The sequence below is a fragment of the Eurosta solidaginis genome, chromosome 3 (genome assembly GCF_040869045.1).
Source record: "Eurosta solidaginis isolate ZX-2024a chromosome 3, ASM4086904v1, whole genome shotgun sequence".
NCBI classification, from domain to species: Eukaryota; Metazoa; Arthropoda; class Insecta; order Diptera; family Tephritidae; genus Eurosta; species Eurosta solidaginis.
The window spans coordinates 238989512-239016379 of record NC_090321.1 but is presented as its reverse complement, the minus strand read 5'-3'; the positions used below and the strand labels follow the sequence as shown (position 1 = coordinate 239016379).

The window sequence follows — 26868 nt, the reverse complement described above, 5'->3', positions numbered from 1 at the left end:
TTGGAAAATAATTTGAGAATGACGTTGGATATAAACTCGAGAACTATACATTTGACAAACTTTTTGGATTTCAACTTGATAACTATTGGTTAAGAATAATTAGACCATGATGTTGGATATCAGCTCCGAACTTAGATATATATATATGTAAGGCTGGGGAAATATTTTTTCTATGTTTGTTGGGTAACCAAAATCCAGCTGTTGCCGTATCTACAAATTATCTTACTACTTACTTAATTGGCGCTTAACCGTCTAAACGGTTATGGCCGTCCAAAAAGGCGCGCCAGTTGCTCCTTCGCTCCGCCAACCGGCGCCAATTTGTCACACCAAGGGAGTTTAAATCGTTTTCCACCTGATCCTTCCAACGGAGTGGGGGCCGCTCTCTACCTCTGCTTCCATAGGCGGGTTCCGATAGAAACACTTTCTTGGCCGGAGCATCATCTTTCATTCGCATAACATGGCCTAGCCAGCGCAGCCGCTGCGTTTTAATTCGCTGGACTATGTTGATGTCTGCGTATAGCTCGTACAGCTCATCATTAAATCTTCTTCGGTACTCGCCATCGCCAACCCACAGAGGTCCATAAATCTTTCGAAGAACTTTTCTCTCGAACACTCCCAAAGCCGCTTCATCTGCTGTTGTCATGGTCCATGCTTCTGCCCCATATAGCAGGACGGGTACGATAAGTGACTTGTAGAGTATGATTTTCGTTCGCCGAGAGAGGACTTTATTTTTCAATTGCCTACCTAGTCCAAAGTAGCATTTATTGGCAAGATTGATTCTTCGCAGGATTTCAAAGCTGATGTTGTTGCTAGTGTTGATGCTGGTTCCCAAATAAACGAAGTCTTTTACTATTTCGAAATTATGGCTGCCAACAGTAGCGTGCTTGCCAAGGCGCGTATGCGCTGACTCTTTGCTGGATGACAGCAGGTACTTCGTTTTGTTCTACAAATTTTCTAGATAATAAAAAAACCATGTTGCCGTACAAAAAAGCCTACCCCAAAGGCGGCCTTAAACTGTGACTGAAAAACTGCTCTGGAGTTTAAATTTGGCTAGAGTTTAAGCAAACTTAGTTTAAGCTTAGCTCAACCAACTACTGAAAACCCAGGTATTAGGATTTCGATACAAAATCTAAAAGTCTCTTGTTATTAGATTAATGTATGCTAAAACATAAAAATTTCTTTTGGAGTTGCTTCCACAGTTAGATTCCGGAAAAACCATTTCCATCTTTAGCAAAATATGCGTCCACTATCACTTACTATACCATATATGTAAACTTATTAGCTTACTATATATCTGAAATATGCTATAGTATACTACTAAAATTTCTAGCTTTACTACACTTACAGCAGTTTGAAAATGAAATGAAATGATTTCTCTGCTACTTATATTCCCCTCATGTTTCCCAAACCACTCCTTTAGTATATTTGTTTGTTCACTACTAACCATTTTCTGAATGCCGTTAGCCACACACGCAATCTATTTACCATATAATTTATTCAAAATGTGAACCATTATGACTAGCGGGTTTGTAACGCCTCTACCCGTCCTGTTTACGGACATGCAATGACAACTACATGCGCATAAGTTCTTTTGTATATTTGTATGAAAACATGTTGTGTGTATGTGGTGACCATTTTGACCATTCATATACCTTCATGTGCCATAATTTTTCTATGAAAGTAAAATAGCCAAAAGAGGAAAATATAATTTTATCGATAAATGTGAGCATGAATAATAATAAACTTCCGTTGACATTTATAAACTTACTAGGGAACTAGTTGGTTGTGTTCGTATTGTTATTGTTGCTGGTTTTTAGAATGGGTTATAAGGTTTTTGTTGTTTTTCTATTTCATACATAAATATACATATGTATATGCAGATACTAACTGCAAATAATAATATATGAAGATATATGTCACTGCGACAATGCAAATAGTAAATTTGCCAGCTTAAAGTGATATATGTAGTGATATTTAATGTAAACCGTTAAAGAAGCTACATTTAACTAAGCTTTACTTACTTTAATTGTAGCAATTTGGCCGTTTCGTAACAAGTCATGCCAGCTATCCCTGTTTCGGGATAGCTAATGCCATTAGGGAGATAAAGTCTTCCTCCACCTGCCTCTCCCAACTTAGCGAAGCCCTTCCTTTGCTTTCAAAATGCGGCGCCGAATGAAACTTTTTCTTGGCTTGAATGCCTTCGTCCATTTGCAAAACATGGTCTAGCCAGCGAAGGTTTTGGGTTTCTATTCTGTGCACTATCATCATATGTGCGCTAAGTACATACAGGTCATCATTCGAACACCGTCGAAACTCTCCGTTGGTACTATGGACAGGACCGTAAATCTTACGGAGAGCTCTTCTCTCGAACACTCCAAGACCCATCTCATCTTCACTCGAAACTCAATGAATTTGATCACAAAATTCGCGGTTTGGTATCAAATTTCTAAATATTTTGCATCGGGCGCCCCCTTTAGTTGCATTGTTCCTGTGCTGTGAATTATGTGTAAGTTTATTAAAATTTGGTCGCAAGATTCCGCTGTATGGTACACAATTTCTTAATATCTCGATTAGGTGTCATGTTTTTTAATGTTTTATTATATTTACTCTTATTTAATGCATTATCTACTAGTTCCCAACCACGCATGACGTATCAAGGTTCCATTTTTCATTACGAATTTAAACTCCAGTCAAAGTTGATTAGAGTTTAATCCTGCCACTTTGCTCGCTTAAGCTGCGAAAAGCAGAAACATTTTATGTTATCGAACAATGTTGCAAGGTTAAAGTTTAGTAAACTTTGACTGGAGTTTAAACTTGCATTGACAACCTGGTTGTTGTAGTTGTTGTAGCGAAAAGCACACTCCCCGGAATCCTTGGGGAGTGTTATCGATGTTTATGGTCCTTTGCCGGATGCAGATCGTACGCAGATGGTAAAACCACATGCGACCTTCTAGGCCATACCGCCCTCCCATCCCTTAGATCCATGAGGAGTTCGGGGTCGCCAGAGCTCGGCTGCTAATGAAAAAGGATTCGCGACGGATAGGTGAGGTTGACAATTGTGTTGAAGAAGCTATATTTTGCGCTGACAATACATTGAGAGGGTTGCGCTACACAACTCCTTGAGTCTGCTTGGTATTTTAGTCGCCTCTTACGACAGCCATATCTATCGCGGGTATATTCTAATCCCCTAACCCGCTGGGGGTGATAACCTGGTTCGTTTTCTCTCGTACTTTTAGTGGGATATGACCGCCCTCTTCCTCTGCTTCCATAGGCGGGTTCCAGTGAAAATACTCTCTGCGCTTTAATTCGCTGGTTTATGTTTATGTTTGTGTAAAGCTCGTAGAACTAATCATTAAATCTTTTTCGGCACTCGCCATCACCAACGAGTGTGTGAGTCTTTGAAGGAACTTTTCCCCCGAACACTCCCCGCGGTTGATCTGATGCTGTCCATGCTTCTGCATCATAGAGCAGGACGGGTATGATAAGTGACTTGTAGATCATCAGTTTGTCGAGATAGAACTTTACTTTTCAATTGCCTTCCCAGTTAAAAGCAACGTTTTTTGATTATTCCCTTGATTTCAGAGCTGAGGTTATTATTTTTGCTAATGCTGGCTCCCAAAGAAATGAAGTCTTTCAGTATTTCGAAATTCTGGCTGCTAAAGTGGCATGGTTGCTAAGGCGCAAATTGCGCTGACTTTTTGTTCGGTGGCAAAAGTTCCTTCGTACTGTCCTCATTCAATACCTTTATGCAGCAGCTGTTACCTCGTTTAGTGCATTTTTATTAGCGACTGCAATATGTAAAAAAAAAAACGGAAAATAAGTATGTATGAAATAAAAGTTTTTGCTCCACTATACACACTTTTAATGGGCAAGTATGTGCTTAAACTACTTCCTATGTGTGCCCATATTTTTCTGATTTCATTACAACATAATACCTATTAAACAGTGGTTTGCACAATCGCATGTTAACAGCTCCTAAGCACTGTGGTAGCAGAATTGGCCATACAATTTCTCTTTTAGGTGTATTATTTGCGGTTCGCCCATTATTTGATGTATTCTGTATGTTTGTGTGGTTTGTTATCAACCATATAATGGGGGTGTGTGGTTTTTTATCATATACATATGTACAGGATCTGCTTTAATAAGAAACATTTTTTTGTGTGGACTTACAACTTGCATTTTGACACTAGTCTTCTACACATTAAGTGAAACAATGCATAGCAACGAAATTCTTCCGAATAATTCCCCAATAATTTCTCTAGTATACAGCTATTCCTATATATTTTAGCATTCTGCTTATAAAAGACAAGTTGGATCTGTCAACCCATCATATTCTGTTGAGGTTGTCCAATTTACCGACTCGTAATATATTAACTAATATGATAGGTTATTGTAAGTTATATTGCCAATGGAGGGTTTTCTGAATAGAGGTCTGGAAATAACGGGTGTAATGAGAACGTCCCCTGCTGATGCATTTATTGCTTTAGTGGGAATACCCCCCTTCCCTATTCTGATAGAGAAAGAGGCAACACTAGGCGAAGTAAGACTTCAAAATATTTCGGAGTTGAAGCCAGGAAACATGATAAGGCATATGAAAGTGATAAGAATATTCATAGGAAATCACACATTACAAATACGTGACGTAATGACGCCTAAGTTCAGAATCTCAACGATCTTTGAATTGTTAATTGTGGATAGGACCCACTGGGAAACAGGGAATCCTTACAATGACCCTGACTCAGAAGTATGTTTCAGGGATGAATCGAAAATCGATAACGGAAGAACTGGAGCTGGCATATATGGGCCGAACTTCAAGAACTCGAGATCATCGGGATGCTACCCCACCATATTTCAAGCAGAAATCCGTGCAATCATGCATGCCCTGTGTGCTTTGCAATCCTAAACAGTTACATCTAAGCTAGTGGATGACTGCATTGAAATTCTTAATGACATGGGAGCCATAAACAAGATTTTGTTAGGATGGATTCCCGGACATCAGGGACATGCAGGTAATGAACATGCAGGTTACGTAGCAAAGCAGGGTGCTACAGCAGTAGGTCCAGAGCTCTTTTGTGGGCTCACAAAAGCGCACAGCTAGGAAACCATAAGTAACTGGGAAACAAAACAATTCAGACGTCACTGGATTGACTGTCCAGAGCAAAGACAGGCCAAACTGCTTATACTTTCGGCAACGGAAGTATTAGCCAAACTCATTAATATAAACAGGGGGGACCTTAGAACACTACTATATGGGACACTGTGGTATACGATATCCTTAGTAAGTTAAATATATGCGTTACTCAAATTTGTCGTTTCTGTGAGTTGGAGGATGAAACGCCGTTTCACATTCTCTGCGAATGCGTCGCTCTGGCAAGTCAAAGGCTCTCCCATCTAGGTGGTGTGACTCTTAATTTCTAGGTGATATTGGGCAAAAAGCCTGAAGAGGTACTTAAATACATCAAAAGCCTTCACATACAAAATTATGCTGATGCACAATAGATCTACACAAAGGTCGCAGTGCTTCCAGGCCTAATAATAATAATAATAGTCTGAAAATATTCTCCCTATCCCCGCTCGGTAATATATGCCACCAGAAGTCACAAACTACATTCTCTTCCATTCCGCTTCTTAATCTTCTCTAGTCTTGGGCCAATAGAGCCGCTTGTTTCATCTAAGCCGCTCCAATTTCCCACATTTGTAGAAGGGAGGCGTTTTTGTATAATCTTACTTGCTCACATCTATTGTCTGTCCGACATACCTACACCACTCAAAAATGCCTTTCTACTATGAGTACTAAGGCTGTGAACTGCATCCGGATTTTTCAACTCTCCAGATAAACCGGATAGCTAAGCAAAAAATTCGGCTATCCGGATATCCGGATTCATAAATGGGAAAACCGGATATCCGCTGTTCGGCTATCCGGATACGTAAACGGAAAATCTGGATATTTGAAAAATTGTTCACGAAATATGTTTGTAGATTATTAAATTAACGTAAAAAATTAAAAAGCTACAATTTTACAAACAAGTGAAAATAAGAACAGTGCCATTTGTTTATATTGTGAAAAAAAAACGCTGTTAATTGATTTAAATGCCCACGAATTTATTGTTATTAATGTTAGATAAACATATATGGAACATCAATTTATTGCTTTCACTGGATATCCAAAAATACTATTATTAACCGGATCTTCATAAATCACACACGAATATTAACCGGATATCCATGACGTAAGGATTTTATCCGTGTCAACCGATATCCGTATGGATATCCGGATATTCGAATATGCGGATAGTCCAAGCACTAATGAGTACTCCTCTGACAGTTATTAGGGGCATATGCTTACGGCTAACGAGGTCGTCTGCTAGTCTTGTCATACTGTGCAATTAAGACCCCGTTTCGGGGCTGATTTTGATTTCCCAGAACATCCAGTCTTGTTTTAATGCCATTGTATATCGATTTTGGCACAGTTCCAGGCTCGTACGAAGACCGGCCGCTACTCTATATCAAATTTTATATTGGAAGTTTTGGAAATAAATTGAAACGTAGATCTTCATTGAAAACGACACTCTTTTAAATTGCCAAATTGTTTCATCTTACTTTTTTGTTTTTAATTAAATTGAACAAAAAAATTCTTACATAAATAATCATGTCAAAATTTAAAGTTGGCGAAGGCATTCATATCGCTGTCACATTCAGCTTTATTCATAGCCAAAAACGTTATATTCGATCATTTAACTACGGCATACAATAATCTAAGAAATTTATGCCACCACCAATACAGCTGCTGCACTTTACTAAACTGCCTCATTTATTGACGGCAACTGTCAAAACTTTTTATTTGAAAAAAAAAAAAAAAAACTATGAATTGGCCTACTTATGCATTATGCTTTATTTAAAGTCTTACCGCAGTTGTATGCCAATACAATCATACACACATATGTACATACATCAGTCGCGCAGCCAGGGGGAGATTTTTACAGAGCTAAGGCCCACTCCCTTTTTAAATACTCATTAGCACCTTTCAATCGATACCCATATCGCCTCTCTCGTTCGTATCTGCTCCTCCCCACGCATTGTGGTGCACATTTGCATCTGCGCCTATGACCAACCGCCCTTCCTCCTGTACTAGGCTTTTGCACTCCATCGGTGGAACCTTCGCAGCATGGGCCATGTAGCAGGACGCCAGGATAAATGCCTGCTTATTCTTTTGCTCAACGACCACCGTTGCGAGGCCCTCAGTGGTGTAATTAGGCAGCATATATGAATGCAGCTGTTTCCTTACCATTACTACAGCTCGCACCGATCTTTCCATTTGCGCATAGTAAACGCCAAACCCGCGCGCGCTAAGTCCAGAAACCTTTCCTCCCGATGAGAGCCATGGCCCCTGGATCAGCGCCACGTCAAACGAACCCCCCTCAAGTGTTAGGAGTTTGCTCGACGCCACTTTACTGTGTTGGAGGTTTATTTGTAGGACTCGCAGCACCATTGGGCGGTTTGTCCCCCTCCAGCACCTTCATCGCGACGTCGTCGTCGTCCCCTTGCCCTTTTGGTTTAGAATATGCGACGCCCCCTTCAGCCTCTCGTAACTGTTGTGCCGGGTGTTCCTCTGTACGAGTCACAGTCACAGCACCATTTGGCGGTTGGTCCTCTTCTAACACCTTCGTGGTGACGTCGGGGACCCACTTGACTTTTTTCCCTTAGGCTTTTGAGCTCCTTTTCGACTTCGCCCACCTCTAGCGTGTTAGAATTTTTATCCTCGGGACTTCTTTTCCTGAGTCGCATGTAAATTTTGCCAGTGCCAAAGAACATTTTGCAAACTGCATGTACAAAATATCCTCCGCCTGCTTGTTATTGGAAGATGTACATCTGACCTTCCTCGGTAGGCCGAGATACAGAAAGTTCCTTCCAATCCTGTGACGGTATGTTTGGATTCTGATTCTGCAGAAGTCGCAGTGTATCCTCCGACTTCATCACGCATGGTATCCATACCTTAACTTTTGGTACCGTGGGGATTGCGCTTTATCCACCACCTCAACCCGCGCCTTCGTGCCTTGCTTTTGGAGGTTTGGAACCACTTACTCTAGCCACCGCAAGCTCGCGATGTTGTCGCGCTAAGGCCCACTCCCTTTTTAAATACTCATTAGCACCTTTCAATCGATACCCATATCGTACAAACACATTCTAGAGTCACCCCTGGTCCACCTTTATGGCGATATCTCGAAAAGACGTCGCCCTACAGAGCTAAGGCGCACCCGAACTTAGCTTTCCTTACTTGTTTGTTTATAAATCGTTTAGAAATAAGCGTCAAATAATCGAAAGTGTTCCTTGCTTATAAGCTTATAAAAAATTCATAAAATAAGTCTTTTTATACTCAGTTGAGCAGAGCTCACAGAGTATATTAAGTTTGATTGGATAACGGTTGGTTGTACATATATAAAGGAATCGGGATAGATATAGACTTCCATATATCAAAATAATCAGGATCGAAAAAAAATTTGATTGAGCCATGTCCGTCCGTCCGTCCGTCCGTTAACACGATAACTTGAGTAAATTTTGAGGTATTTTGATGAAATTTGGTATGTAGGTTCCTGAGCACTCATCTCAGATCGCTATTTAAAATGAACGATATCGGACTATAACCACGCCCACTTTTTCGATATCGAAAATTTCGAAAAACCGAAAAAGTGCGATAATTCATTACAAAAGACAGATAAAGCGACGAAACTTGGTAGATGAGTTGAACTTATGACGCAAAATAGAAAATTAGTAAAATTTTGGACAATGGGCGTGGCACCGCCCACTTTTAAAAGAAGGTAATTTAAAAATTTTGCAATCTGTAATTTGGCAGTCGTTGAAGATATCATGATGAAATTTGGCAGGAACGTTACTCTTATTACTGTATGTACGCTTAATAAAAATTAGTAAAATCGGAGAAGGACCATGCCCACTTTTAAAAAAAAAATTTTTTTAAAGTAAAATTTTAACAAAAAATTTAATATCTTTACAGTATATAAGTAAATTATGTCAAGATTCAACTCCAGTAATGATATGGTGTAACAAAATGCAAAAATAAAAGAAAATTTAAAAATGGGCGTGGCTCCGCCCTTTTTCATTTAATTTGTCTAGGATACTTTTATCGCCATAAGTCGAACAAAAATTAACCAATCCTTTTGAAATTTGGTAGGGGCATAGATTCTATGGCGTTAACTGTTTTCTGTGAAAATGGGCGAAATCGGTTGATGTCACGCCCAGTTTTTATACACAGTCTTCCGTCTGTCCTTCCGCATGGCCGTTAACACGATAACTTGAGCAAAAATCGATATATCTTTACTAAACTCAGTTCACGTACTTATCTGAACTCACTTTATCTTGGTATGAAAAATGAACGAAATCCGACTATGACCACGCCCACTTTTTCGATATCGAAAATTACGAAAAATGAAAAAAATGCCATAATTCTATACCAAATACGAAAAAAGGGATGAAATATGGTAAGGTAATTGAATTGTTTTATTGACGCGAAATTAACTTTAGAAAAAACTTTATAAAATGGTTGTGACACCTACCGTATTAAGTAGAAGAAAATGAAAAAGTTCTGCAGGGCGAAATAAAAAACCCTTAAAATCTTGGCAGGTATTACATACATATATAAATAAATTAGCGGTATCCAATAGATGATGTTCTGGGTCACCCTGGTCCACATTTTGGTCGATATCTGGAAAACGCCTTCACATATACAACTACCACCACTCCCTTTTAAAACTCTCATTAATACCTTTAATTTGATACCCATATCGTACAAACTCATTCTAGGGTCACCCCTGGTCCACCTTTATGGCGATATCTCGAAAAGGCGAACACCTATAAAACGAAGGCCCACTCCCTTTTAAAAATACTCATTAACACCTTTCATTTGATACCCATATCGTACAAACAAATTCTAGGGTCACCCCTGGTCCACCTTTATTGCGATACCTCGAAAATGCGTCCACCTATAGAACTAAGGCCCACTCCCTCTTAAAATACTCATTAACTCCTTTCGTTTGATACCCATATTGCACAAACGAATTCTAGAGTCACCCCTGGCCCACCTTTATGGCGATATCTCGAAACGGCGTCCACCTATGGCACTAAGGATTACTTCCTTTTAAAATGCTCATTAACACCTTTCATTTGATACCCATATCGTACAAACGCATTCTAGAGTCACCCCTGGTCCATCTTTACGGCGATATCTCGAAAAGGCGTCCATCTATAGAACTTAGGTCCACGCCCTTTTAAAATACTCATTAATACCTTTCATTTGATACCCATATCGTACAAACGCATTCTAGAGTCAACCCTGATCCACCTTTATGGCTATATCCCTAAATGGCGTCCACCTATAGAACTATGGCCCACTCCCTCATAAAATACTCTTTAATGCCTTTCATTTGATACACATGTCATACAAACACATTCCAGGGTTTCCCTCGATTCATTTTCCTTCATGGTTATTTTCCCTTATGTTGTCACCATAGCTCTCAACTGAGTATGTAATGTTCGGTTACACCCGAACTTAACCTTCCTTACTTGTTTCTACATGTTTCTGGAATTTAGTCCAGTTCGTTTACCTAGGGTTTCTAAAGGTTCCTCCCTTCTCTACCCTCTTTAAGGGGATGCTGAAGCTGATATACACATGGTCGGAGAAGGATGGTGTATCAAGAACCATCCAATCATACCTTGATATATCACGCTCGGAGCTCAATGTAATATCCAGAATATTCCTGGATGATGGACCAATGTATGTAGGGACATTTTACCCTGTTGGCTATCTGCAAATTGCTTTCTAGGATGTAACAAAACAGAGATTCGCCTCTCTCGTTCGTATCTGCTCCTCCCCACGCATTGTGGTGCACATTTGCATCTGCGCCTATGACCAACCGCCCTTCCTCCTGTACTAGGCTTTTGCACTCCATCGGTGGAACCTTCGCAGCATGGGCCATGTAGCAGGACGCCAGGATAAATGCCTGCTTATTCTTTTGCTCAACGACCACCGTTGCGAGGCCCTCAGTGGTGTAATTAGGCAGCATATATGAATGCAGCTGTTCCCTTACCATTACTACAGCTCGCACCGATCTTTCCATTTGCGCATAGTAAACGCCAAACCCGCGCGCGCTAAGTCCAGAAACCTTTCCTCCCGATGAGAGCCATGGCCCCTGGATCAGCGCCACGTCAAACGAACCCCCCTCAAGTGTTAGGAGTTCGCTCGACGCCACTTTACTGTGTTGGAGGTTTATTTGTAGGACTCGCAGCACCATTGGGCGGTTTGTCCCCCTCCAGCACCTTCATCGCGACGTCGTCGTCGTCCCCTTGCCCTTTTGGTTTAGAATATGCGACGCCCCCTTCAGCCTCTCGTAACTGTTGTGCCGGGTGTTCCTCTGTACGAGTCACAGTCACAGCACCATTTGGCGGTTGGTCCTCTTCTAACACCTTCGTGGTGACGTCGGGGACCCACTTGACTTTTTTCCCTTAGGCTTTTGAGCTCCTTTTCGACTTCGCCCACCTCTAGCGTGTTAGAATTTTTATCCTCGGGACTTCTTTTCCTGAGTCGCATGTAAATTTTGCCAGTGCCAAAGAACATTTTGCAAACTGCATGTACAAAATATCCTCCGCCTGCTTGTTATTGGAAGATGTACATCTGACCTTCCTCGGTAGGCCGAGATACAGAAAGTTCCTTCCAATCCTGTGACGGTATGTTTGGATTCTGATTCTGCAGAAGTCGCAGTGTATCCTCCAACTTCATCACGCATGGTATCCATACCTTAACTTTTGGTACCGTGGGGATTTGCGCTTTATCCACCACCTCAACCCGCGCCTTCGTGCCTTGCTTTTGGAGGTTTGGAACCACTTACTCTAGCCACCGCAAGCTCGCGATGTTGTCGCACGCTATCATCTTCACACCATTATACCATCCCCCCAATCAAAGGTTGGAACGGGCTTACTTGGTTATTACCGCATCATCTTAAGCATTAAGCTAATAAGCTCCCTTATTTGTCTGAAAGGACTGCTGTGATCAACCAGCGCCACAGTCAGTGACTGCTTTGCAAAATCACTCATCTTCTCGGGAAAAGCCGGAGTCTTAGTGTAATCTCCCTTTGGCACCTCCGTGAAAGCCGGAGTCTTAGCGTTAACTCCCTTTAGCACCTCCGAGTACTAGAGTTCTTTACAATTATTGGTTTTTTATTATTATTTTTTCTCGTTTGCATATTTATTTGAATTTACCAACTGTTTTGTTTGTTTTGATACAAAAAATTCATGCTTTCAGTTTGGAGGTTCTGTGGTCAAAAGAGTGTATTTGTTATGCAACTTTTCTTTTTTTATTTATTTGAAAGAGCTTTTTGGTCGTTCAATTTAAAGCAAAAACATTAGTTTTTCTTTTTTTTCTTCGACGCGGTTCGGCACGTTATTGTGTCTTCTTCAGGGAGACTATGTATTTATTTTGACAAGAAAACATAATTAGAAAATATTTTTCTAAATTATAATACATACATGCTATAACATAAATTGTAGACTGCAAATTAACTACACATTTTTACAAAAATATATACATTTAACATAAATAAAATTTTTACATTTAAAAACCATCTACACTCTATCCCAGCTGTTCGTCAATTGTTGGTTATCACACATTTGCATGCACAGCTAATATTATCTACATCCTCTTTGTAGTTCATTGCATTATTTATCTGCTGTTGGATTTGAAGCCTTTCCAACGTTAATCTTTTCTTTATTTTGCTTTCCTCATCTATTATTCGTGTATTGTCGAAATCAGCTGAGTGATCGAATTTGTTGATGTGCTGCGCCAAGGCTGTCGTCATCTTTCAAATTTTTGCGTCTGCTTTATGTTCGCCTATTCTCAGTCCCAAAGCTCGCTTCGTTGTTCCTATATATATTTTATCGCAGGGTTCGCCTTCTTTGCCATTACATTTAATTTCATAAATAACGTTGTGTTGTTGTTCCTTTTTTGTTCTGTCTTTAGTTTTTGTAAATATTGTATTAAGTGTTTGATGTGGTCGATGATCAAAAGCTATAGTGTTGTTGGGTATGTATGTGCCTAACGTTTTCATGTCTGTTAGTCCTGGTACATATGCCATGCCGGTAAATATTTTCTTTTGGTTATCTGCTTTTGTGTTCTGATTTGAATAATTGCTATTGTTCATTTTTGTTGTGATCCATTTTTGTATTAGGGTGCTCGGAAATCCGTTTTTGTATAAAAATTCTTGATTTTAACATTGGTTTCTTTTCTGAACTCCTGGTCGCTGAGATTATAAATTTTTTCAATCAGGTTCAACGCAGTGTTTCTTTTATGAGTCCAGGGATGATTCGAGTTAAAATTAATTATCCTGGATGAGGCTACAGACTTGGCATACCAGTTTGTTTTTATGCCATTGTTGAATCTGTGGAGTTGAATATCCAAACACGCCAACTTTTTATTTTCTTCTCCTTCACAAGTAAATTAGATTTTTTCTTTTTTTATTTATTCTTCAATATACCTATGTAGGTGGGCACAGCATGAACACGATTATATCACTGGCAATTTTATGAAATTCCGGCAAATGAAATCTTATTTATTTATTTTCGACTGAAACTATGCAAACCAATCACAAAAATGCATTTGAAAAAGTTCGAAAACTCAAATTCTTTTCGAAAATTTCGAACTTATTTTCAATATTTTTTGTATTTTGTTTTTAATTCAATTAATTTCAGAATAGCAGAGTGATATGTTCATTGTGAATTCATACAAGTGAAAAATCTTTCTATTCCTCTATTGCCATACCTACTTGTCAAATAATAGCTGACAGGGAGAATGGCTGTCGCAGAGAATGCAAGATAGGTTTGTTTTTTACTCGCCGTTATTAGATTGAAGTGCCAAAAATTGTCCATTTGTGTTTCAAATCAGCTTTTCGTTTATATGTAAATGCAGAAAATAAGACTACATATTAATATTCATTTCTAAAATCCAGTTAATAGATTACATTTGAGCAGCCAGTTAAGCAAACATTTTAAAATATATAAATAATTCAATAAATCAGTCGTCTACAAAAATGTTTGGAAATCACTATTGATCAAATGATTTACGTAACCGAACAGCGATTTAACAGGTGATCCAAGCTGTTTACTATTGTGAACGTTTTTATCAAACATTCGCCACTTGTATGAATTCACAATGGTTAGGTCTTTCAAAATTGCTATTCATTTTATAGGTTTTTATACTCAGCGTACTTTGCACACAGAGTATATTAACTTTGGTTGGACAACGGTTGGTTGTACAGGTATAAAGGAATCGAGGTAGATATAGGTATATCAAAATCATCAGTGTCGAAAAAAATTTGATTGAGCCATGTCCGTCCGTCCGTCCGTCTGTCCGTTAACACGATATCTTGAGTAAATATTGAGATATCTTCACCAAATTTGGTACACGTGCTTATCTGGACCCAGAATGGTATTGAAAATGAGCGAAATCGGATGATAACCACGCCCGCTTTTTATACTCAGTTGAGCAGAGCTTACAGAGTATATTAAGTTTGATTGGATAACGGTTGGTTGTACAGGTATAAAGGAATCGAGATAGATATAGACTTCCATATATCAAAATAATCAGGATCGAAAAAAAAATTTGATTGAGCCATGTCCGTCCGTCCGTCCGTCCGTTAACACGATAACTTGAGTAAATTTTGAGGTAAATTGATGAAATTTGGTACGTAGGTTCCTGAGCACTCATCTCAGATCGCTATTTAAAATGAACGAAATCGAACCATAACCACGCCCACTTTTTCGATATCGAAAATTTGCGAAAAACCGAAAAAGTGCGATAATTCATTACCAAAGAAAGCTAAAACGATGAAACTTGGTAGATGGGTTGACCTTATAACACAGAATAGAAAACAAGTAAAATTTTGGACAATGGGCGTGGCACCGCCCACTTTTAAAAGAAGGTAATTTAAAAGTTTTGCAAGCTGTAATTTGGCAGTCGTTGAAGATATCATGATGAAATTTGGCATGAACGTTACCCCTATTACTATATGTACGCTTGATAAAAATTAGCAAAATCGGAGAAGGACCACGCCCACTTAAAAAAAAATTTTTTTTAAAGTAAAATTTTAACAAAAAAATTAATATCTTTACAGTATATAAGTAAATTATGTCAACATTCAACCCCAGTAATGATATGGTGCAAGAAAATACAAAATTAAAAGAAAATTTCAAAATGGGCGTGGCTCCGCCCTTTTTCATTTAATTTGTCTAGGATACTTTTAATGCCATAAGTCGAACAAAAATTTACCAATCCTTTTGAAATTTGGTAGGGGCATATATATTATGACGTTAACTGTTTTCTGTGAAAATGGGCGAAATCGGTGGAAGCCACGCCCAGTTTTTATACACAGTCGTCCGTCTGTCCTTCCGCATGGCCGTTAACATGATAACTTGAGCAAAAATCGACATATCTTTACTGAACTTAGTTCACGTACTTATCTGAACTCACTTTATCTTGGTATAAAAAATGAACGAAATCCGACTATGACCACGGCCACTTTTTCGATATCGAAAATTACGAAAAATGAAAAAAATGCCATAATTCTATACCAAATACGAAAAGAGCGATGAAACATGGTAATTGGATTGGTTTATTGACGCGAAATATAACTTCGGAAAAAACTTTGTAAAATGGTTGTGACACCTACCATATTAAGTAGAAGAAAATTAAAAAGTTCTGCAGGGCGAAATAAAGAACCCTTGAAATCTTGGCAGGTATTACATATATAAATAAATTAGCGGTATCCAACAGATGATATTCTGGGCCACCCTGGTCCACACTTTGGTCGATATCTGGAAAACGCCTTCACATATACAACTACCACCACTCCCTTTTAAAGCTCTCATTAATACCTTTAATTTGATACCAATATCGTACAAACACATTCTAGAGTCACCCCTGGTCCACCTTTATGGCGATATCTCGAAAAGGCGTCCACCTATACAACTAAGCCCCACGCCCTTTTAAAATACTCATTAACATCTTTCATTTGATACCCATATCGTACAAACATATTCTAGAGTCACCCCTGGTCCACTTTTATGGCGATATCTCGAAAAGGCGAACACCTATAAAACGAGGGCCCACTCCCTTTTAAAAATACTCATTAACACCTTTCATTTGATACCCATATCGTACAAACAAAGTCTAGAGTCACCCCTGGTCCATCTTTATAGCGATACCTCGAAAAGGCGTCCACCTATAGAACTAAGGCCCACTCCCTTTTAAAATACTCATTAACACCTTTCGTTTGATACCCATATTATACAAACGTATTCTAGGGTCACCCCTGGTCCACCTTAATGGCGATATCTCGAAAAGGCGACCACCTATACAACTACCACCACTCACTTTTAAACCCCTCATTAATACCTTAAATTTGATACCCATATCGTACAAACACATTCTAGAGTCACCCCTGGTCCACCTTTATGGCGATATTTCGAGACGGCGTCCACCTATAGAACTAAGGCCCACTCCCTTTTATAATACTCATTAACACCTTTCGTTTGATACCCATATTGTACAAACAAATTCTAGGGTCACCCCTGGTCCACCTTTATGGAGATATCTCGAAACGGCGTCCACCTATGGAACTAAGGATTACTCCCTTTTAAAATACTCATTAGCACCTTTCATTTGATATCCATATCGTACAAACAAATTCTAGAGTCAACCCTGATCCACCTTTATGGCGATATCCCTAAATGGCGTCCACCTATAGAACTATGGCCCACTCCCTCATAAAATACTCTTTAATGCCTTTCATTTGATACACATGTCATACAAACACATTCCAGGTTTTCCCTCGGTTCATTTTCCTACATGGTTATTTTCCCTTATGTTGTCACCATAGCTCTCAACTGAGTATGTAATGTTCGGGTACACCCGAACTTAACCTTCCTTACTTGTTATATATATAACACTTTGGAAAACACAAAAACCTGATTATTCAGTAAATAATACACCTAGAATGTTGAAATTTGACGTGTGGACTGATGTTGAGAATCTTGAGAACAATTTTTTAAAATGGGTGTGGCACCGCCCACTTGTGATAAAATAAATTTTACAATTATTATTAATCATAAATCAAAAATCGTTGAACCTGTCGTAACAAAATTCGGGAGAGAAGTTGCCTTTACCATAAGGAATGTTTTTAAGAAAAACTAACGAAATCGATTAAGGACGACGCCCACTTTTATATAAAACATTTTTAAAAGGGTCGTGGACGAATAAAATAAGCTATGTCTTTTGCAAAAAAGGGCTTTATATCAATGGTATTTCATTTCCCCAGTGGATTTATAACAATAAATAGGAAAAAATTCAAATTTAAAAAAATGGGCGTGGCACCGCCCCTTTTATGACTATGCAATTTTCTACGTTTCGGGAACCATAAATTGAAGAAAAATTAACATATCGTAATGAAATTGTGTACACATGTTTTCCTTATAGCAGAAAATATTTCAGGTGGGTCTACCACGTTATCCCCGAAATCAAAATCCGCAAAACAAAATCCCTAAATCAAAATCCCCAAAATCAAAATCCTTAAAATGAAAATCCCCAAACTCATAATCCCCAACACAAAGTCCCCATTTTATGTTTGAAATAAATTCAAATTAGGTTTATAATCGCCGCGACCAAAAAGGCTAATAATCCATACCAACTTTCTGCGTAGGCGGCCTTCGGTCGCGCTTATAAAAAATAACCCTAGGCTACGCCATGCCAAGTCCGGGTGTGTGGTATAACCATGGCTACCGCCACGGTAATATCCTTCTGCGTAGTACACCCTTCTGTTAGCTTGTTCGAATTAGAGCGACTAGCAGTCCTATATATGGATAAGTAAAAATATGTATTGCCAAAACGTGAATATATAAATACATAAATATGAATGAATGAGGAAAGAGATATCCTATTTTTGACACTGTCATGATGTTTATCATAGCACTGGGATTTTGTGTTTGGGGATTTTGATTTTGGGGATTTTTACTTTGGGGATTTTGATTTTGCGGATTACTTATTTGGGGATTTTTTTTCCTTGGGGATTTTGTGTTTGGGGATTTTTTTTCGGGGATTTTGTGGCACTCCCATTTCTTGTCAAAATAGACGGGATCGATTAAAGAACATGACAACTTAGATAAGAAACAAGTTTAAAAGGATCGTAGACTAGAATAATAAGCTATAATTTAGCAAAAAATAGTTCTGAATCAATGATATTTCACTTATCAAGTTTTATTGTAAGAGGAATGGGGATACATTTTTTTTAAACGGGCGGTGCCACGTGTTATGTAGAAAAGTAATTTATCTGAAATGAAATGTGCAATTGAAGCTCAAGCTGAGTATATAATGTTCGGTTACAATCGAACTTAGGCACCTTTCCTTCCATGCGAAGGGCAGATAGCTTTATTCTCTACATGAAAGAAAAATTGAACATCTTTGAGAAGAAAAAATTTTCAAAAATTAGTGTGAATTCCGAGGGATATACAAAGAAATATAAAAAAGAAGGCGAGGTGGCACCCCTAAGTGGCAACCCTTCTTAAAAGTGTCAAGAGAAATGCGGAGTAAAGTACTTTTCGCTTGATACCCATATTGACATATCTCATTGTAATACCAAAAAATTACCCCGGGTCCATCCGAAACCAGGGGCGGATCCATAGTAATTATGTGCGGAAAACTGTCAATTTACAGTCAAATATTTCCTTTCATATAAATGAAGTGAGACAACCACTTTTTGAACAGAAATAACTGCTGTTTAATTTGGCCAACTAGATTGATCAAATACCCCACCGTGCGTCGCTAGTATCTACTTCCCTGCAAAAATCGTTGGATCATGTGGTCCACTGGAGTACTTACCATTATACTCCACTGTAATGCAGCAATGGACCAACTCATGTTTCTACACGATCATATTGTAAGCCGATCATTGCTCGTTTTTAACGATTGTAATCACTACACGATGTTTATTGGACTGTGGGTACTCCATGGATTACTCTGATGTAATGCGGAGCTGGAGTATATGGTCCTGTCCTAGGACATCGCAATGTTAATTGGACCATATTTTTTGTATGTATTGTGGTTAATTTTGGAGCACTCGGTTGGTCCATAGCGAGTACTCAGTACATGCATGCATGGAGTACTCGCGATTTTTGTAGGGTTTGCTTTAGTTATTCAAGTGTTTCGTTGTACGCAATAGCATAAGTCACACTCTGTATCTGTCTTTTTAGTAAAAACACTTTTTTTTTTTTGAATTCGTTAAACAACCAAATTTTGCTCTATTTGTATAAAAAATTCGAGGTCTTTATGCATATTCCTGCGAAATAAAATGAGATCAGCCTTGACAATATATTTTGTACTACTTTTTCAACAGAAAATTTCCTAGTAACTCTTTGTTTATATATGTATGTATTCGCAGAGTTGAATTGTGTTATTAATTTGAAATGTGTACAATAACTTTATTTTTTAATGAATAAATACAAAAAAAAAGACAATAAACAATAGCTACACTTAATTAGCTTTATCTGTTCACAAACTGCTAGGTTGTTCTATTGTTTACTGCTACAAAACCATAGTTTGGAGCAGTCCACCAAATTTTGACTAACAGCACTGCTTTTAGGTGGGCTAACATAATCAAGATCTTGTGTTAAGTGTTAAAGAGAAGTTAATTTGTTATGAATTGAAACTTTGTTTCATCTTTTACATATTCATTAAAAGAGCATTTACACACGCCCCAGGTTCACACGAAGAAAATACAACATAAAATTATTACGATATACCAAGATATGATCTTGAAAGCAGTACCGAAACCGTCCAGAAAACAATTTTTAAATAGTTCCAACAAATCGCGAAATAGTCGCCGTCTCGACGATAAGTACACAATGATAAACAGAAGAGGTGTTATACTAAATTTCTTAAAAAGGCAATTTATAAATGAATAAATACAAGGCTCGATAACCTCCGAAGAGATTTAAGGCCGATCTTCGTTTCTATTTGTTTTTTTATACTCAGTTGAGCAGAGCTCACAGAGTATATTAACTTTGATTGGATAACGGTGGGTTGTGCAGTTATAAAGGAATCGAGATAGATATAGACTTCCATATATCAAAATCATCAGGATCGAAAAAAAATTTGATTGAGCCATGTCCGTCCGTCCGTCCGTTAACACGATAATTTGAGTAAATTTTGGGGTATCTTAATGAAATTTGGCATGTAGGTTCCTGAGCACTCATCTCAGATCGCTATTTAAAATGAACGATATCGGACTATAACCACGCCCACTTTTTCGATATCGAAAATTTCGAAAAACTGAAAAAGTGCGATAATTCTTTACCAAAGATGGATAAAGCGATGAAACTTGGTAGGTGAGTTGAACTTATGATGCAGAATAGAAAATTAGTAAAATTTTGGACAACGGGCGTGGCACCGCCCACTTTTAAATGAAGGTAATTTAAAATTTTGCAAGCTGTAATTTGGCAGTCGTTGAAAATATCATGATGAAATTTGGTAGGAACGTTACTCCTATTACTATATGTATGCTTCATAAAAATTAGCAAAAGCGGAGAACGACCACGCCCACTTTAAAAAAAAATTTTTTTTAAAGTCAAATTTTAACAAAAAATTTAATATCTTTACAGTATATAAGTAAATTATGTCAACATTCAACTCCAGTAATGATATGGTGCGTCAAAATGCAAAAATAAAAGAAAATTTCAAAATGGGCGTGGCTCCGCCCTTTTTCATTTGATTTGTCTAGGATATTTTTAATGCCATAAGTCGAACAAAAATTTACCAATCCTTGTGAAATTTGGTAGGGGCTTAGATTCTGGGACGATGACTTATTTCTGTGAAAAAGGGCGAAATCTGTTGAAGCCACGCCCAGTTTTTATACGCAGTCGACCGTCTGTCCTTCCGCTCGGCCGTTAACACGATAACTTGAGCAAAAATCGATATATCTTTACTAACCTCAGTTCACATACTTATCTGAACACACTTTGTATTGGTATAAAAAATGGCCGAAATCCGACTATGACCACGCCCACTTTTTCGATATCGAAAATTACGAAAAATGAAAAAAAAATGACATAATTCTATACCAAATACGAAAAAAGGGATGAATTTGGGATGTTAATTGGATTGGTTTTTTGACGCAAAATATAACTTTAGAAAAAAATTTTTAAAATGGGTGTGACACCTACCACATTAAGTAGAATAAAATAAAAAAGTTCTGCAGGGCGAATTAAAAAACCCTTGAAATCTTGGCAGGAATACTGTTCGTGGTATTATATATATAAATAAATTAGTGGTATCCAACCGATGATGTTCTGGGTCAACCTGGTCCACATTTTGGTCGATATCTGGAAAACGCCTTCACATATACAACTACGACCACTGCCTTTTAAAAGCCTTATTAATACCTTTGATTTGATACCCATGTTGTACGAACACATTCTAGAGTCACCCCTGGTCCACCTTTATGGCGATATCTCGAAAAGGCGTCCACCTGTGGAACTAAGGATCACTCCCTTTTAAAATAGTCATTAACACCTTTCTTTTGACACCCATATTGTACAAACAAATTCTAGAGTACACCCTGATCCACCTTTATGACTATATCCCTAAATGGCGTCCACCTATAGAAATAAGGCCCACTCCCTCATAAAATACTCTTTGATGCCTTTCATTTGATACACATGTCATACAAACACATTCCACGGTTACCCTCGGTTCATTTTCCTACATGGTTATTTTCCCTTATGTTGTCCCCATAGCTCTCAACTGAGTATGTAATTTTCGGTTACACCCGAACTTAACCTTCCATACTTGTTTTTCTTTATTGATGGCGTATTTATAAAATAATACAGAGGTTTTCTCGAAAATATACATTTTGTGGGAGAAGATAGCTCAACGTTGTAAGTCATATTTGCTTTACTTTTCTGTTAATGTTTTATTATATGGTTTACAGATCAAAATTATAATTGTTTGCATCGTGCTCCTTCCAGTTTATTCTCAAAACTGGTCGACGGGACTTTCATGTTTAATGCCGACTCTGTATGGCATCTGCAAGGCAGATGAGTTTTCACTAAGAAGCTTTTCATGACAGAAATACAATCGGAGTGTTTGCGAAAAATTGAGCTACGTGACAATAGGTTGATGGAATTGTAATGTTCCTTGCCCATCTACTCTGGGCCTTTGGCAGCGAAATATATATACAGGCTAACATTGTCTTACTTAATTCAGAGTCCTGTAGCTTCTTCTGTGCTAACATAAAAACAGAAACAGTAAACTCTTTGTTAAACTCAACGAAACTTGATGGTATGTCTATAATTATGTATCCCTCGGTGCACCAGCCAGTTACACAGGCATAAGGACGAATCAGGAAACTATCTGGAATACCAAAGCCTGCAAGTCCATTGGTTCATTCGATACTTCTTTGCTGATCATAAAACATCAGCAACATGCTTAAATAGCTGAACCCGGAATTCAAGTAGAGTCTTATCGACTGAAACAACCCATTTCTAGAGTAATACGGTCACGGGAGGCGACTCTGCTCGCTTGCTACAGCACTATAGCCGCATGGCATATTTCTAACTAATACTTAAATGAATAATGATATTTTCCAGATTTTTAATTTCTTCTTAAAATTCGGAGTGATTCGGCGTGAATTCTGACGGCATCTGCAGATAAATTTTGGCAGAGCTTCGCATGACAGAAATACATTCGGACGATACTCCAAACCACTGGAACATTACTCCCTTACCACAGAACCGCAGTAGCGTTGACCGAAAAGTTTTAGTTTAATTCAATACTGCAGTAAATTAGAGAGAACCGATCAAGAGATGCAACTTTTTGGTGTTACTGCACCGCATCTCTTTATCTGCTTCCAGCTCCATTTTGTTTAATGGCGTGCAGGTGTGGGTGGCTAATGAATTCGACCAAGTTGAGAAACTTCTTAGATTATTCATAAGGAAACTTATCTTCCATCTCTCTAATACGCCAAACTATATGTTGCATCTGGGAACAGGCTTGCAGCTCCTGTATTTATATACGCTTCACCTGCACATGCTCTATATCGCTCATTACTTTCCGCGTATTCCAGCTGCCAAGACTGCCAATCTGTGGATTTATTGGATAAACACTTGGAAATGGAGGCAGCAATTCACCGCGCAGAGATGAAGAACCCGATCCCGCAATCGATGATGATGGAATATGTGTCCCCCCCGCCCGATTATGACGAAGTTAGAATAGCAATAACCAGATTGAAAAACAACAAGGACGTGGGCGCTGATGGATTGCCTGCGGAGCTATTCAAGTTCGGCGGCGAGGAGTTGGTAAGGCGCATGCAGCAGATTCTTGGCAAAATATGGGCGGACGAAAGCATGCCCGACCGTTGGAATCTAAGTGTTCTTTGCCCAGTCCACAAGAAGGGGGATACTGCAAAATGCACCAACTATCGTGGAATCAGCCTTCTTAATATCGCATATAAGGTCCTTTCAAGTGTATTGTGCGAAAGATTGAAGCCCACCGTGAACCGGCTGATTGGACCTTATCAGTGCGGCTTCAGACCTGGTAAATCTACCATCGACCAGATTTTCACAATGCGCCAAATCTTGGAAAAAACCCATGAAAAGAGAATCTACACACATTAGACGGCTGTGCAAAATGACGTTGAGCAACACCATCAGCTCAGTCAGAATTAGGAAGGACCTCTCCGAGCCGTTCGAAACTAAACGAGGTTTCAGACAGAGTGACCCCCTATCGTGCGATTTCTTTAATTTTATGCTGGATAAAATTATACTAGCTGCAGAACTTAACCGCACTGGAACAATATACTATAAAAGCGTGCAATTACTGGCATATGCTGATGACATTGATATCATCGGCCTAAAAACCCGCACTGTTAGTTCTGCTTACTCAAAACTGGAAAAAGAAGCGGTAAAGATGGGTTTGATGGTGAATGAGGACAAAACGAAGTACCTGCTGTCATCGAGCAAAGAGTCAGCGTATATGCGCCTTGGCAACCACGCTACTGTTGGCAGCCATAATTTTGAAATAGTAAAAGACTTCGTTTATTTGGGAACCAGCATCAACACTAGCAACAACATCAGCACTGAAATCCAGCGAAGAATCAATCTTGCCAATAAATGCTACTTTGGACTAGGTAGGCAATTGAAAAGTAAAGTCCTCTCTCGGCGAACGAAAATCATACTCTACAAGTCACTTATCGTACCCGTCCTGCTCTATGGGGCAGAAGCATGGACCATGACAACAGCAGATGCAGCGGCTTTGGGAGTGTTCGAGAGAAAAGTTCTTCGAAAGATTTATGAACCTCTACGCATTGGCGATGGCGAGTACCGAAGAAGATTTAATGATGAGCTGTACGAGCTATACGCAGACATCAACATAGTCCAGCGAATTAAAAGGCAGCGACTGCGCTGGCTAGGCCATGTTATGCGAATGATGCTCCCGCCAAGAAAGTGTTTCTATCGGAACCCGCCTATGGAAGCAGAGGTAGAGGGCGGCCCGCACTCCGTTGGAAGGACCAGGTGGAAAACCATTTAAACTCCCTTGGTGTGACCAATTGGCGCCGGTTGGCGGAGCGAAGGAGCGACTGGCGCGCCTTATTGGACGGCCATAACCATTTAGACGGTTAAGCGCCAATTAAGTAAGTAAGTAAGTACTTGGAAAGAACTTGCTAACACAGTCAATCTACCTTTCATTACGCAACTGCCATCAGCTAATATACAGGTCTTCACTTCCTTCCATCTTAGAACGCTTAGCTGAGTATAATACAAATTGGTTCATTGAAACGGCTCGGATATCTACTACCCACGAACTTTACGCGGCCCTAGTGCCGTTGGAGATTTCGTACTTCACTGATGATTGCCGTGCATATGCAGCCAGACTGATTCTTCGGGCACTGGGAGGTTTGCTGAAACTAAACGGAAGAACCTTTAAAAACCTATCGTCTCCATTTTCCACAGTATGTAACTGGTACATGTCCGATATACATATAACAACTTTAGTTTCCTTTACTTTAGTGAAAGAACTTTACATTTGGCCAAAGTAGTTGCCAGTTTAAATGGATTTAACTTCGAGTCGCTGGCCAAGTTTTTCGCGGATAGCTTTAAAATTAGAGACCTTTTATTAAATGAACTTTGGTAGCTCGTTAGTATTTTATTTAACACGTGGTACGACACACGACATGCCCTGCTATTGTCGCTAGTATCTACTTTACTTTATTTATTCAAGTGGTTCGTTGTACGCAATAGCATAAGTCATAAGCCGTATCTGATTATTTGGTCAAAACACTTTTTTTTTAATTAGTTGAAGAAACATATTGTGCTCTGTTTGTATAAAAAATTCGAGGTATTTATGCATATTCCAGCGAAATAAAATGAGATCAGCCTTGACAATATATTTTGTACTACTTTTTCAACAGAAAATTTCCTAGTAACTCTTTGTTTATATATGTATGTATTTGCAGAGTTGAATTGTGTTATTAATTTGATATCCATACAATGGCCGTCTTAATGAATAAATACAGAAAAGTACAAAGGGTCCACTTAATTAGGTCTATCTGTTTCCAAACTGCTAATTTGTTCTTTTGTTTACTGCTACAAAACCATAGTTGGGGGCAGTGCACTAAACTTTGACTAACAACATTGCTCGAATTTGAGTGAGCTAACATAATCAAGATCTTGTGTTAAGTGTTAAAGAGAAGCTAATTTGTTATGGATTGTTACCTTTGCTCATCTTTTACATATTCATTAAACTAGCCCACACCCGCGGCTCAGTTCACACGAAGAAAACACAACATAAAATTATTACGATATACCAAGATATGATCTTGAAAACAGTACCGAGACCGTCCAGAAAGCAAGTTTTAAATAATCCCAATAAATCGAGAAATTGCTATGTTTTTGCCCATCTACTCTCCGTCTGTGGCAGCACAATATAGAAGCAGGTATAAGAAAGCTTGCTAACATAGCCGTATTTAATTCAGTATCATGTAGCTTCTTCGGTGCTAAAAAAAAAAAAATTTGAAAAATCATGGCTAAACTCAATGAAACTTGATGGTATGTCTATTATATGTATATTATGTATCCCTCGGTGCACTAGGCAGTTACATAGGCAAAAAAAACGAATGAAGCAGTCCTTTCCTCTATTCTTCGGTGAGTCTGGAAGACCAAAGCCTGTAAGTCCATTGGTTCATTCGATACTTCTTTGCTGATTATAAAACATTAGCAACATGCTTAGATAGCTGAACAAGTAGAGTCTTATCGACTGAAATAACCCAATACGGTCAAGGGAGGAGGCACTGCTCGCTTGCTACAGCACTATAGCCGCATGGCATATTTCTATCTAATACTTAAATGAATAATGAACCGTCGCAGATATTTTCCGGATTTTCAATTTCCTCTTAAAATTCGGAGGGATTCGGCGGAATATTACTCCCTTACAACAGAGCCGCAGTAGCATTTACCGAAAAGTTTTAGTTTAATTCAATACTGTAGTACATTAGAGACAACCAATCAAGAGATGCACCGCATATCTTTACCATCTATCTCTTTGTCGCAGAAAATATAAATCTTCGAGGCTGCTTCCAGCTCCAATATGTTTAATTACGCGCAGGTATGGGAGCCTAACGAATTCGACCAAGTTGAGAAACTTCTTAGATTATTCATAAATAAATTGATCTTCCTTCCCTATAATACGCCAAACTACAGGCTTGCAGCCCACGTATTTACATACGCTTCGCCTGCATATGCTCTATATCGCTCGTTACTTTCCGC

At 38.7% G+C, this 26868-nt stretch overlaps 1 long non-coding RNA gene across 1 annotated transcript in view; it reads right to left on the bottom strand.

Annotated features, from left to right (window-relative positions):
- LOC137245265 (uncharacterized) overlaps window positions 1-19412 on the bottom strand; it is a 28759-nt gene extending 9347 nt beyond the window's left edge. Inside the window, exons 1-2 of the long non-coding RNA XR_010951286.1 lie at window positions 18932-19412; window positions 2022-3788 (exon numbers count right to left, since the gene is read on the bottom strand). This is a non-coding gene — a long non-coding RNA (uncharacterized lncRNA). The remainder of the gene's footprint in view (window positions 1-2021; window positions 3789-18931) is intronic.
- Between the last annotated feature and the right edge of the window lie 7456 nt (window positions 19413-26868).